This window comes from Stigmatopora argus, chromosome 22 (assembly GCF_051989625.1).
Source record: "Stigmatopora argus isolate UIUO_Sarg chromosome 22, RoL_Sarg_1.0, whole genome shotgun sequence".
NCBI classification, from domain to species: domain Eukaryota; kingdom Metazoa; phylum Chordata; class Actinopteri; order Syngnathiformes; family Syngnathidae; genus Stigmatopora; species Stigmatopora argus.
Window position 1 is genome coordinate 7,951,013 of NC_135408.1, and position 15,941 is coordinate 7,966,953.

At 40.2% G+C, this 15,941-nt stretch overlaps 1 long non-coding RNA gene across 1 annotated transcript in view; it reads right to left on the bottom strand.

The window, feature by feature from the left end:
• LOC144067784 (uncharacterized) overlaps positions 1 to 15,941 on the bottom strand; it is a 121,811-nt gene that overhangs the window by 45,312 nt on the left and 60,558 nt on the right. The window lies entirely within an intron of this gene.

A 15,941-nucleotide genomic window follows, 5' to 3' on the forward strand; every position in this document is an offset into this window, starting at 1 on the left:
AAATGAAAGGAAGCACATACTTTCTGTCTCTCTCTCTCTCTCTCAAAGTAGCCAAGGCTGAGTCTTTCACACTTTTCAAACACATTTCTACTTTCTTACGCTCCCCTCCCAGAAGCTCACTGTAATACTCAGTGCAGGCTTATACATTCGTGTACGTATATCGTAAAGCAGACGTACGCAAAGCAGGGCCTGGGGCTTACAGCACGCCGGGTTAGAGGTTTTCACCCTCAAATATTCCGAAAGTTAAAATAAATCTATCCAAGCAAAGTATTTGTGCAACGAAACACGAGTGTTCCATGTCTGCAATATTGACAAAAGCAACAGATTTGACTTTTTTTTCATGACTTTCATGCCCAAATGGTGACTATTTTGTTTAAAGAAACAAGCAATTCCTGGTACAATATAATTTGCCTTAGGTAAGAACATATCAAGATTTATTTGAAATATTTCTGCACAATCATTTTAGTGCAAGTGTGTATTGACTTCCTTCCTCTAAATCAGTGGTGGTCCAGGTGTCGGTTATTGCCCCCCTATGCTTGTTAGTGTTCATACAATAAAATGAAACGAAGCCAGCATCAAAAGCTTTCCGGACAAAAAATATAAATGGTAATAAAAAAATAAAAACATCCCACCCAATATATCTACAAGTCTTTATTTCTAGCATCATGCCCATTGATAATTGGCCAGCACGTTTTGAAGTTTTCAGCTCTGAATTTAACACGAGCGCCCGAGTATGAGTTTTGCAACAAATGATTTACTTGTGCAGAGATAGGGCCTCACGTAAATTCCAGTAATTGATCACATTTCAAAGGGATAAATAAACAAACTCTGTGCCAAGTAAATTGCACCGCAATAGCTAACCTGCTGAGCTCTTCAGCTGACAGCCGTAGTGACATTTACAAACAGCTAAAAATACCCTGATTAAAATATGCTAATGAGACTGCGGTCTGATTTTCTAATTCTTGGAGCTTATGTTATTTTTCCACAGTTAAATTAGTCAAACCTGCACAGCTGACTTACTACCAAATAATTGAACGCCGACAAGACATCATTTAAATAAACAACATCGGAACAAATCTAAGAGTATTAGGTTATTTTGGCAGGTGGAGCTGTTGTGACAAGACCTCTAGTTCCTTCCTTTGGTGCTAGGATGTCCTGTTGCAAGTGACACGGGTAGAAAGGGAAAAAACACTGATGGTCAGACACTGTGACAGCTTGCAACTCCATGTGTGTTTTTGTGCGTATACACTTCAGCAAGTGGAGCAGTTTGTTGTCAGGTTGACGCCTCGGGTGAGTTATTAAGTCGCCTCGGGCCACCTTAGGACCTTCACTGTCTCCTCAGGCAGCGGATGTGTGTGTCCTTGGACAGCAGAGGCAATTGTGACTCTTTCACTCCCCCCAAAGTAGCCACACAACATCACAATCTATCTGGGCCAGGGGACAAAAACAAAGGGAATGAAGGGACGCATGAATAGAGACAGGCATTATCGGATTGATAAAAGCGTCTTGCTTTAGAGTTTGATTAGATTAGAACTATTCGCCTCCGGGCGAGTTCTCCACGATGAGAATGTTTCACTTTTGCACGCATTGCACGACAGGTTTCTCGGGTGCTATTGAAGTCAGAAGTAACACTATTGTTTCATTTTAAACTCGAAAAAAGGAATGTCAACAATGGGAAAGTAACATCACTCCGAACTGAAATAAATAGAAAACTACATCAATGGCAATCAGGTTAGTTTCAAACAAAAACATGACACAGGAATTGTGGGCCAAATATTAAAGGCAAAGTTCAACAGGTTTTGTGCTTCATATATGTCACAATTGTTTTTGGGGGGAATCAGTCACGGCAATTTTTACAAGCTACTTCAAAGGGGGAGTCACAAAGTACACAACCAGGTTTTTAGGATTTTTTTTTTTAAGTAAATGGCTACTCCGTTTCAGCTTAATCGCCTTTGTGCATGGGTGTTTGGTCTAACTGGCTCAATGATGATAGTAGATGCTGTGGAATAGGAAACACTCCTGTATGCAGATGTTTAAATAAAATGAGGATAAAACAACGCAGTAAAAAAGGGGCAAACCATTCAATTGATCGTAACATGAGGAGAATCTGAGGACAGCTTTGACATGAAATGACATGACAGCCATGCAATAAATGTGGTGAGTCCACCAAGGGAGACGTTTGGACCACTCTGGTACTCCTGCTGGCCTCTTTGGGTGGTTGGAATCCACCTGCCTCCCTGGACACTCTGACAGACAGATGTTTGGGCTATTGAGGTGAGAAGGTGACTCCACTGAGAGTCATCGCCCCAGTAATTGGCTGTCACACACAGCTTCCCAAAGTTGGCAAATCGGATTGGCATCCGTGAGGATGTGTGCGTGTTGGGAGGAGAGGGAAGGCCATGGATAATATGGCAGGGTGAAGGCTTTAACTGCAGGTGCAAGAGCGTGCACTTAACCTCTTTTTCACATTACGGAGATCTTCTGTCGCTCATCCACCTTCTTGCTTATGTTACTTCTACTCTTACTCTTAACTTGATGTGGTACTCTAATCGGCTCACCTTCACAGCAGCAGATGTGCTTTGGTCAGGTGTTCCGTTGAGTATAAACTTCCTTTTTGTGCTTCAATAGTGTGGGATTTTTTTTAACTTAGTGATGAACTCATTCATTGGGAACCAACATCACCACCTTTTGATTGATACTGTCGATTGTGGGGTAAACCTTTTAAAGAGATTGAAATAAAATGCTGTCTTTTGTGTGCCGTCGTCATATACTACAATGGTACTTATTCTTCTATCTATGCCAGTTTCTTCTCCATTAGATGGCAAAAGTTACGATCATTAACCTTTGTGCCCACCTGTCTGCAATCACAGAACCGAGTAATAGCTTTTCAGTCAGTAAGCTTCCATAATCAAATTCAGTTTGGAGATCTTCACGGTAGCTACAGTAAGTGCCCTCTTAAAAATGTCCTCTTATTTGTCTCCCACTGAGCTACATTGTGTTCCAAGAACCACAGAAAGAGCATATTCTTTTTCCACTGGGGTGAAAAAGCAAGGGATTGTATGGTGCCATTGAAAGAAGAAATTTGAAGAAGCGTGAAAACACAACGGGAGACAGCAGTCGTCTGTGTCCCTGTCGGAGTCCCTTGGCCTCAGGCTCTTCGACAAACATGCAGGGGCTCTACGGGATGTGAGCACAATGTTCAAGAGGAAGATAACCTGATACAAGCAATGTTCTGCACTGTGCCTTGAGTGGCCATACTGTATGTTCCCAAAAGCTTAACTTTTACAGTCCCTGGAAATTTATTGGAGGTGCCAAGAGAGTTCCTCAAAACAAGGGAAGGTCACATCATTTGCGTAAAAAATTAATAGCAAGTATGTCAGATTCATTTGTATTCATTTGTAAGGCCATTCATTTTCAGATTGGATGTTCACGTACAATAAAACAAAACAAGATTTTCTTTGGGTTACATATTTGTTTCAATGTCAAATATGGACACAATCTGATTACAGGTAGAGAAAACATAAACTGACTTGCAGAAAAGAGCAAAATGTTCAATTACTAATCACTTAATCTTTAAATGTTAGAAGGATTTGACCTTGATTAAGTGTCTTTGAGACGTGGATGCGAAATAAGCACACTACTTTGTCGCAATCAAAATATAAATGGAAGAAATCCAATTTGAGCTAATATGTATTCTAAGCATGAAAAACATAATAATATCAGCTTGAAGAAATGAAGACTGACCTCCCGCTATGAGTCAAACCGTGCCAACAGTATTATGCTGATCCGAGGCATGGAAACAAAATAATGTTTTCTTCATAAACATTGATTTATAGTAAATGAACTGTTTATTTTCTCAATAGTTTACCAGTGAACTTTAGGGGTTACTCGTGTTTTATGTTTTTTTAGACCAAGTTAATTTCCCTGGCCTTTAACTGATGGGCGTACCTCAAGGCTTCTGGTGGTACTAAAATATCCAACATAAATCTAAATTTCTAGAAATGAGCATAAACCATGAACAGATGATTCCGTGTGTATCTCTATGTGTCTATAATAATTGGGATTGATTGTCTCATAAATGGACCTGCAGTCAAGTACCTATTACTAGTCATATGTACAAGAGAATTTACATATTCTTACCATGTATTGCAATGCACTCACTCGAGTATGATTAATTCTTTAGTTTGCACAGGACATGTTGTAGGTGAACAGTGGCAGCAGAGCATGAATGCGTGAAGGTGCTAGTGTGGAACCCTCAGCACACAAGCGAAAAGGCTCTGTGGGGTTGTGCTTCTGTCAGAAAGGAGTGGAAAGAAATGTTTTTCTCCCACCTCTGTGCAAGAAAGCGGTTGGCGAAAGCAGGGTTTTTTTGGGAGTGTGAACAAAAAAGAAAGAGACCACATTTTGTTCTTCTGTAGGAGAAAAAAATGCAATCTATTCTCTGTTGGACACACACACACATACACTTTCTCAAGTGGTGCTGTTAATAATGTGATGGGATTGCAGCAAAAGATCAGAGGCGATGCAAGAACTCCCCCTTGATTTTACATTTCAACAATCTTATACCATGAAAGCATTATTGTGGTCATAACAAACACAGTCAAGTGTTTATTCGAACCACAGACCCTGACCTTTATAAAACCGACCAAGCGTATCAACTTGTTACTAGCAAAATGGTCATAAGGAGTCATCTAAAAATAAAGGGAAATCATATGGCTTCTACAGTATTTACCAAATCCTCTCTAAGGCAGAGAAGACCCTTTTCACTTGACTTTGAAAAGTGCAAGTTGTTCCTGACCAAAGTTCCCAGGAATTGGTAAAGAAAATCAACGTAGAACGTGACTGGAAAGTATAAAAACAACATTCTTGTACTTACAAGGTACAAACTGCGCAAGTGGGGGGAAAAATGAGAATGGGGAAGACATCATCGTTTGATCTGATTCTGACTCTCCAATTCGTGTACTCTGCACCATCCACAGATCCATGTGGCAGCAGTCAGGTGTGCACTGAATTCCATAATTCATTTCATGAATTATGTTCTTTAGTTTTAGATATGCCAGTCAACATTTTGTGTACCTTCTTGGGGGAAAAACACTTGATAGCTGGCAGACATTCGAAAACTCCTTGATTGAAGGAGTAGAGTAAAAATAAGGAATGGTTCTCGCAGTCATTGAACACACAATTCAGCGCATCCCTGCATACACACAGAAAGCCATCAACATGCTTTTGACTGCGAGTTAAAATGGACAAAATGTGGCTTTTATGCATTTGCTAGCTAACCCTACAGTAGGGGAGTTATTGTCTTTAATTACTAAAGTGTATTTTCCCTTCTGGTAACCCCAGGTACAATCACGTTAAACTGGATGGACATCAACACTGGCTGTATATTATAATGCTCCATGGCAACAAAGTGTTGGCTGTAACTCAAAATTAGACATGGCTCGTAACGTACCGATGCATCGGCGCATGCAACGAGCTTACCCCTCAAAGTCTCGGCGCAAGTACCACTTTTGCGTTACTGAGCAATTCCTTTTCATGCAATCAATTGCGGCCTATGTTTTATTTGGCAGTCAGCCATAACTATCCAGCCAACATGAAAAGTTAACTCCGCAATAAGCAAGCGTGAGTGCCGGCTGGTTTTGTCATCTGGCCGGTGTGACGCTCATTATGTTGCAGTGATGTTGCGAGTATCACATGTGTTCATGTCACCGCAGTGTGAGGCGATGTTTATTACATGACCACGTTGAGAGCTACAAGGTTTCCCTTCCAGAGTTGTGAAGCTGATGGACGGCTGACAATGTCAAGAAGATTGATGGGTGGGTGGACTGATAAGCTGATGGATGAATCTCACCTCAGTTGCGTGTCAGTAACCACCAGAATGAAATCCTAGCTGTAGCTCAGCCCTTCATTATAGAGACATCAGCTGTCCTCTCACCTCATGTCAAGAGAGCCTTTAAGAAGATGAAGATAACACTGAAGCTTCTTTCATTACAGGAACCCCCTGTGATGGAGCGACACGCACCTCCTTGCTATGACTATATTGAAGTTCTTTGTGCATTTGGGAAGATTTAAGGATTAAGATTTAACTGAATCAATCTATTTCAGTACAGTATGAAAAAGTCAATTCTGGGATAAATGAATTCATTTTTAGGGTTTTTGCAACGTGCTTCATTGGTTACCTGCTATTTCATTGCAACATTCATGTAAACAGGTAGTCTTCGTTTCAGTAAACAGTTTAGTTTGAGCAAGCAGCTTTTCATACAGCGTTGTTTGTGTGCATGCACTAATGGCCCCTCAGCACCAGCCAGCCAACATGTTTTGTGCCTGTTCCATCAAATCCTGTCGCTGTGCAAAGCAAAACACCTGCAAAGAGGTAATCACTGCCAAAATTGCAGAATAATTTTGTGATTCACTTCAAAGCATAATCACAAATGCTTCCCAACATCCAAGCTAACAATTTCTTGCGACTGTTCAAGACCACTCAACAATAAAGTTTCATTCAACTGTGATAGTAAGTTACAGAGTATAAGTACATACTTCAAACTTAGCGAATGTTGCCATGACTTGACAAAAACATCAACTGTGATTGAGAACTTGTAATTGCTAAGTTCCCGTTTCTTCACATTTATAAGGGGTCTGTAATACAATGCTTTCAAACACCTTTAAATGTGACCTCTCAATTTGTGCATGAAAATGTTAAATACCCTCCAGCCCCCACATGATCCTAGTAAGGAAAAGTGGTACAAGAATGTAAATTTGGATGACCACATAAAAACCCAGAAAAAAAAGCGTGCAGAATTTTTTTAATTTTCTTTTTTAAATATAGAATAGGCTATCATGAAGTTATGAATTGTGATTGAATGAAGGGACACTTGTGGACGGGCCTATTTTCTATTGGAGCATGAAACTATGTTCTTTGTAGTGTGCATTACCAAACCCCAGGATGCAAATATATTCGTTGATATTCATGCACACAAGACCTCCGGTGGAGTTATCGATTTCGTATTATTGATTAATATTTCAAATAAGATGCACAACAAAGCTCAACTAGGGCAAAGGTTAACAATCAATATGCAATCCTTGTGTGAGGGCAAAGGTGTAACAACTGAATGCTACATGGAAATATGTGTAGTACCCATTCTACCATCCAAAATTCCAAATTAACCTTGCAGTGGAAGTTATTGGTACGAATAACTACAATACAACACGTGAGAGATAATAATTAAAGTAAACCGGCTTATAATGCTGTGTCCCAGTGTCAGTGCTTCCATGAAAAGCTACAACTATTTTTGTTTTCCCAAATGTGAACCACAGAGAGAGAGAGAATACCAAGCCCTGAGTAGGCTAACAAGATACATTGGGGCCTGGTCCAACTATTCTTGGTATCTGTCCAGTATTTGGCCGCGTACCTGCTCTATATGAGAAGAGACAGCTGTTGAACCTTTGTTTTGACCGTGTTCAATGTGACTCCCTTTTCATTGGGAAATGTTACCATTTTGGCCAGAGAGTGAGTACCAGCATGCCTCGCACATTTGCCACAAAAGCCAAGTCAGAGGTTTGCTAGACAACTGTGAATAAATTAGCACCAAATTATGAATAATGCAGATTTGTGTATGTGTACTAAAACCCATTGACCTTGTGATTACTACAAGCGTACTACTAAGGTCAACCCTGAGCCATTGATCGCTTACATTTCAGGGTACAATTTGGACTTTTTCCACCATTTTTAAGGGGAAAGTACAAACGTTCAAGGTTGTACCCGAGTTATTTTAAAGTGAATAAATGTCTTGTCGAGCAGTGATGCCAGATTGGGCAGAATCCTGCTCAATTTCAGTCAAGGCTTTTCCCAGAATACACTTCAAAACCAGCTCTGAACAATATTGCCAAAGCTATACTTTGACTGTGAATTCCAATGACGAACACCAATTTTTGATGTTTTATAATGAATAATTATAGGGTTAATTGTTATTTACCATGACTGTTGATATGAAAAGTCTAACACAAACAGACAAGCTGAAAATACACCACACAAGGTGAAAGGGAACTTTCAAAATAGAAAATATGACAGGTACAATAAAAAAAGAAATAACAGCATAAAATAGTCCCTCAGCAACATTTGAATAAAGTCAGACTCCTTTAAGCTCGTGCTTTTCATTCGGTTAAGTGCACAGCATTATTTCTCTCCTGACTGCCTGATGAAATGTCTCTCCACTCAGTGATGAAAGTTGGTCACGGAGTAATGACACAGTGTCTTTGGTGCTGAAAGGCATACAAGAAAACCAAACAACTTGTTTTGCCCCAGAGGGATGTTTACTAGAATTTCCCACTTTCTCTAGACTCCTGTTGATGCCTTCCACTCTGCAAACTTTATGGATTTGTTTTCTCCACAACTTTATTTAAATCATGAACATGGAAGTAAAAAAAATGCAGGGACGAGGCATTGCTGTCAGAATTGTGGGGGAGAAAGGGTGCCACCTTTGTGAGTCTCATTGTCTAAGCATGCGGGTGAACTGTGCCAGTGCGAGTGTTTTGACAACAAGGAAATATTACCATATTCTGGCAAGCATTCCTACTGAATATCATTAAATTTGCGGGGGACAGGAAAGATACAACATCAAAATAGAGTATGGAACTAGGCTGGACTATAAATTTTAATCTATAGATTTTAACCTAACATTGACCTATTTGGAGAAACCTTATCAAAACCTTATAGCTATGATTGTTTACAACCCCGTGAATCATAACACAAGATTGAAATGATTACCAACACGGTGTTTCCATGTTTAAACATGAAATAAGAATGGCAAACCAGACATTGCTCTTGAATTGATCTTTCACATAAAGTGAAATGAAAACTGCATCTGCATCTGCAAAACAAGTTTTGCGAAAGCTATGCAGGCAACTATGATGCAAATATTGCTGACACCAGTGCGGACCCATGTGTTTTTCAAATAGATTGGAAGAAAACACTTGCTTTAAGGCAATGCACTAGCATAACATTTGATCATTTAAAAAAAATTGAGGATGGAGTTAAACATTGGGAAGTCACCACATTGCTTGCACTGTGGGAATTGTACAATGATCTTAACATTGTACATTTCTGTGGTTCTTTCAATTACACTGACATGGGAAAAAATATTGAGACAAATCAGGATCTCTAAGCATCTCATTTCGATAAATTGATTTGGAGTAGAATCACATACATCGATAGCAGGGTGTAAGATGCTGGCTGGATCAGCGTACATAAGGAGGCACAACCAAGTAAGATAGGAGAATACACAGGATCACCTGGGACCAGTATGGAATACAAGTGTCCAGATCCCAACGGGCCACATAGTAGATAGGCTGAGAACAACAAGGCAAAGATTCTGTGGGATTTCATCTTCCAGTCTGGATGTTTTGGTGATGCACAAATGGCAGAAGAGAGGTGGAGCGTTACCAAGTGCTGAAAGAAGGGCTCCAGCACAACTTTGGAACAACATCTCAAGCCTCAGTCCAGAAGGGTGCAGTCTTAGGAACAGCTAAGATACGGCACTTTTTTCCCAATTAAAAGTCCTATAAAATATTACTGTAGGGTACACTAGATCTTCTGAAGCCAATCCCAAGCCCTTCATGAGTTAACCCACAATCTATGCAATTTGTAGCCGTGGTAACGTATTTAGTTATACATGAATAGTCGAATGAAACTTCAAACCATAGACCTTTGTTATAATACTGTATATTTTTGTCACTGAAATCATGCCAGTTGGCTTTTGTGCTGTTGCGTCTCCGCTTTATAACATTTCAGTGCAACTTAGAAGCTGAATAATCGATGAGGTTGCATGAGCTTGCAGCAGAATGTAGAAGGATCATGGGTAACCTTCCCTTTAGACTGGTCTTTGTGGGAAAGACAGGGCAAGTGATGGTTGGGAACAGGTTCCTCATGGTGCAAGTAGTGTAAAGCTTTTGCATTAACGTCTTTGATGCTGCTTTGTCAGCCACTTCAAAGACCGCGATACATTCTGGAGCCTGGCTGCTTTTTCAACGCGTTCCTCTATTTGCACTGCCTAAATCGAAAAGCGTAAGGCCACGTAAGAGGGCAGCCTTGGAAAGCAAGGGGCTGAAGAAATCATGAAGGTAAAAAAAAGGGCTGTGGTGAGAATTTAAGGTACGTATTTGTAGGGGTTGGCTTACAAGAAGCATTTCACATCACAACAGCATTATATTGAGAACCAGTGAAGATTGTAGATATATTTTGATTTGTAGTAACTGTTTCATTTTTCATTTTATAAAAATCATTTGGGTTATGAATTGTGACTTCAAATGGGGACATGTGGATATATACATATGATATAATATGCTCTAAGCGTTTTGATAGCAAACCGAGGTGTGATAGGGAATTAAAAACCCTGACGACACATACTAAAAGGAGGGCAGAGCCAGAGGCTCTTGGTAGGGAATCCATCTTCGGAAAGATGGATTTCAAAGTGGAGGTGTTATCTTCCTTTTTTACTATTCTCTCTGCAGTATAAGGTGGCAGACAAAATTCTTTCAGCGCACAAGAGATTCTAGTATAAATTCCCCATTCTAAGAGTTAAGAAACCTGTTTCATTACTATGCATCTGTCTAGTTAGTTGTTCTTTTTTTTTTTTTCTTTTTTTTATCAGTTTCAAAAAAACATCTGAGCAAACTAATGTTAGCAATTAAGACCCGGGAATGAAGCCCATCCCTAAATGATTTTACAAGTGATATTCCAGAATAGTTTGAGGTCTGACTCCGCTTACAATTAAAGGAGCAATACTCAAAATTAGACATGGCTCGTAACGTACCGATGTTATACTTGTATAACAAATACACTTGTGGTATAAATACATGCAAGTACACACATACGTGCGGTTTACGTTCCCGTGAAAAATGTACGTGTAAATAAGGTACAAGTCCACTTTTGAACCGTACTGAAAATTGTCATTTTGTTGTTATCGCGTGATTTCAGGAAGTCAAAGTGCAAGTACTGTACTTACAGGATTTAAACATTAGTATAGGAATAACACAAGATCAACCGTTCATGTGAGAGAACTCTAATCAAAGCCTCGAACAATAATGCTCGCAGCTCTCTAATTGCCACTTACCACCGGGTCACCACGGTTACCACTCAATCGTACATGGTCTGCCTACTATTCCCTGCTGTTTTCCTCAGGGGACAAAGTTTGTGCTTTGAGCGGCGCTCACTTTCTCATTCCTCTCGTGTGCAATCTAAAATGATTTGTAAATTACGGCAGGCCTTTTGAAAAGCTGTACGACGGCCACAGACACGACAACTAACTAAATGACAATCATTCCGTGTGGCTGCGGAATTGTTTGAATTGTCTGTATGCGGCACGGTCACGTTTAAATCATCTCGCTACCCACCTCCACATCTGCCTGGCAACACAGTGAGCTGCTAAATCACAGGAAGTAAATGTGACAGGGTAGCTAATCCAACAGTAAACACATTTACTCCTAATGCTGATCTATAAATGGCTTTTGGATGATACATAATGGGAATGGGTGGCAGTTGTAAGCTTGAGATCGAGAATGGAGACAGGACAATAAGTTGCATTTATGCTGCCTATTCAGTACCGGTAGCAGAAATGGCTCCACCTAATAAGACATACAAGCTGCAGAATAAGCGTAAATTAGTCACTCCCAACCACTGGCGCAAACGATTCAGTCCCACTTTCTAACTGGAATACATACAGTAATTCCAGATCAAATAAAATGTCTAATATTTCACAGCTATAGATTTCCAAAGCACTTTTCTCTCTCTCTCTGTTTGTTTATTTGTTTGGTCTGTATAAAAAGAAACAATAATGAGTAGGGTCCAGGGTGTCACTGGGTGGTCCAGGAACAACTCGAGGAGCAGGACTAACAAGCTGCATAATGCTCACGTGCAGCATTTCCCTCTTAAGTATGCACTTTAGTATTTCCGAGGAGTTCTTCAAACAAATCTCTGCAAGAGACGAGAGTGGGAAGAGGGCAGGGTGGTGGGAGGTAAGGCTGACAGACCGAGTAAAAGCGGGGCAGGTGGAGGATTAAAGCTGACAGAGGGAAAAAGCAGTTATGTCTTGAAATGCTTCTCAGCACTGCAGGGGTAACAAGTAAATAATGCGTCTATATTAATTTCTCTCCAGCTTTAACACTCCAACACTGAAGTGAATGGTATTTTCCTAAGAGATCAGTATTTGCCCATGATGGGAAAGGTTAAAAAGGATGAGTGCTTTTATATCCCAGCCTCTTTTCTCGATTGCATCACCTGCATTGACTGTAAACCCAGGTGGACATCATAGCAAATATCAAAGCTGTAATGACAAGGTTTATATATGGCCAATATTTGCACGATGTCGGGATAACGATGAAAGGCTTAGAGCAGAGCTTCTGTGATTAACCTTTAATACAAAATGAATTTTAAAAAATAGAGAAAGGTCAGGCTTGAGTTTAGACACAAGAGATTTACATCCACCAACAAATGCTTAAAATTGTCTATGGCTTTTACCACCCTAAGGAATACTATGCAAGTATCTGTTACCATAATAATAAAAACCATACATCCATTTTGAAGCCACCAGATTATGGTACATATATTTTCCTATCTCTTTTAGGGAGGAAAAAAGACATACTGCCACTTGAACAATGGAGGATAGCTACAGTCAAGTATGGTGATCAATGCATTATGCTTTGAACTTGTTTTTCTAAGGTAAGAATCAATATATTAATTACGACAAAATGACTTGCTAAGAGTTACTGATAGCATTGAATTACAAAAACATCATGCTCAAGCTTAACAACAAGAAAAAAATCTCCAACCAGGAAATTAAGTGGTGAGTCTTGCAGTCCTACGCATTTGGAACACTTGTGACAAGTTTTGTCCAAGTTGTGCCATCCTAATAAAGTTCTACACTCTAAAAAAGCTTGAATTAAAGTTAAAAATAGCCAACACTGGACATTATCTGCAACACTTCCTTGTAATGTCCTCTTCTGTTTCCTAATTTGACACTTGTTTGGTGCTCTCCAACATCTGACAGAATTGATCTGGGTTTAGAGGCTATAAGGAACGACTGTGCTGTTGGGTACGCCCGCGGTAACAGCACTGGTGGAATAAATCTATTAAATGGACCGTTGCTTTTTTTTCCTCTTCCACAAACTGGCCTTCCATCTCTTTATCTGCCACACCAGATAAATACAGATACACATGCAAGGGAGAAAAACATACACTTTTGACACATTTGGTATGAATAACAAGATCTCTCGAGAGTTGCATTCCAGGCTTCGGAAATGTCAGGCCGGTTTTGTGTTTAACCCGTAGCTTGTTATGAAAGCAGGAGTTATTTATTAACAAGTTGACTTCAAATGAACCACAAACAAGCAACAAAATGACAGAATGAACATCAGATATTCCGAAGCGGTCCCGCACACGCTCAGATGCGACGATCCCTCATTTAGATATGCAAATGGCGGCGCAGACCTGGCCTCTGAAACCAGCAGACAGCAATAATTGGCAGACGTGTTCAAAAGCCTCGTCGATATTTACGCATGGATTAAATTTGCGACTCCTGTTCACGTTCTATTAATTGCCGCATTTGGCGCTAGCCGTGTCGACGTTGTTGTCCTTTGGCTGTTTGTTCGGACCAATTAGGCCTGATGCTCATCGGGGAAAACCGGACTCTTCAGATGTCTGCTTAAAATATTGATTGCTTTCATCCCGCCTGGCTATTGCGTGCGTGTGCGTGTTTGCGTATGACAGCGTGTTTGTTGAAAACAGATGGGGGCGGGTGTTTGTGTACGTGTTAGAAGGGAGTCGATCTCATTTACACGCGGGCACGCGCCCGCACACACACTTTTGCGGAGGAGGGAGGGCCGGCAACCCGAGTCTGCGTTTGTTTGCCTCCAAGCAGCATCTCGCTCTCTCTGCCTCGGCACATATGCTCATAGCACTGTGTCATTATCCTTCTCCGTCTCATTTGTCTCACCCTACATCTTCTTTTGCCTTGCAGCCTGGCATTATAACCCTCCGTCACTGTCTTTTACTTTCCGCCCATTCACCCTCAATTTTTCCATCCAGCGCCGTTTCTATTATTCTGCCTATTTTTATTTCGCTATCACTCATTCAGAATCCATTCTCATTGCTTATTCACTCGTCTTCGCCAACCTGAGTTGGAATCTCCTCTCCTTTATTTCACCATCCATCAGTTTTCTTTTCAAATCCCGTATGCCGAGAAGCCACACTCCAGAAGACAAAGGTAATCATTCTAGACAAAATGAGGGTGTGATTTCATGCATCCCGTATTTGAATGTTGATTACGTGCAGCGGAAACACCCTCCAATGTAGCAGCGTGGTGGAAGAGGAATCGGCATGGCAGCCTCACAGAAAAAAAGCCACCTGGTTTGTTTCCAGATCGGGTTTCAAATTTAGGGCCTGTTTTCCTAAGAAATTCTGCATACATTCGTCTCTAACGGATTGGGCTGAGCTAAAGGAGCAAAGGAGGATGCCAGCGCTAGAAAGACTGGACAAAGTACCTTCCTTTGTCTAACCTGATTATATTCATGCCATCTCAACAATATGGGCAGATGAATGAACTCTGAGTGGAAAATTAGGAGCTGTTCGCTCTCTTCACGGTGCTCATGATCCCATCACCTCTCGCTCATTAGATAATTTAAAGCCATGAATGCTACTGTTACTGTGGCAACCTTTACACTTTACAGCGTGAGTCACTTACTCAAAGAGAGCAGGAAGAAAAAGAAAAAAAATGGGATCAGAATCATTCAGTTAAAATTTGAGAGTAAATGCATGTGCAAATACTCAAAGAGGTAGATCTGGAATTAAGTCATTATCTATTTTTATAGACCCAACAAAATGGGTGGCTGAGATGCAAATAGCATATATTCAAAGCCCCAAAATGTTATTGTCATCTTCAAATCCCAACATCAATAGATTGCCAACTGCCACTCCTTTCGATAAAAATCAAGCCTTCAATGCCATTTTATTTCAAAGCATTAGGCTGATAGGGAGTCTGTTTAAATGCTGAGTTCAAAAGCAATTGCAATCTGCAAATAACAAAGGCATAATGACAGGCAACAAAAACTACGGTGTGCTTTGTTTTCCTAAAGCAAATGCAAATTCCGAAGGGCCTAGCTCCTTTGATTTTGTATTCTTGTTTCATGCCAAAAGCTGCTGGTATTGTTGGAAGCAAATTACCATTAGTGCTAATTGTGTTGTTTCAGGGATGCAACTGTGTGAAAATAGTTTCATTGTTTTAAACGAATGAACAGACTCCATCAAACACATTTGGCGTACAAGTTACAATGGCGAAAAAATGTGTTGTCGTAAAGTGACTGCATCTATTTTAACTACAGGTTTGGTAAAACCCAGTTTTATTTAATTTTTGTCATTAACTGTTATAAGCATCAAACCTTTACACGTTACACTAACAGTAACAAAAGTTTTTGGTCTCGTTTTTTTCAGATATCGCGCTTATGTTTCGGTGAAACTTGTTTTCAGTAATGTTTTATTTGATTCTGGCAGAGCAAGGACGGTCCAAGAAGTTCATGTCGACACAAGCGTATTGACTCCCTCACACAAACGCCGTTTCTCTGAAACTCCTACTCACCTGACCCTTTGAAAAATAATATAACTACAAGGACTGAGCTACAGCGCCTGTTCAAAATGGAGCTAATATCTTGAGTTCAAAGAGGCACAAATGCTCCCTGACCTGTATAAGAATCTAATCTTTTGAGATGTCTGTCTCGAGAGAAAAACAACAAGCAAATCACAGATCAGAAAGATAAGATACATAAGCATTTACACCTGCACGGTTTGGTTCGGACTAAACCCAAAAGGTTTTAGGCTGATGTGAATTCAAACCTGCAAAAGGAACTGGATCAAAAAATAAAAATAAATCACAGATACATTGTATTTTGTTCCAGAC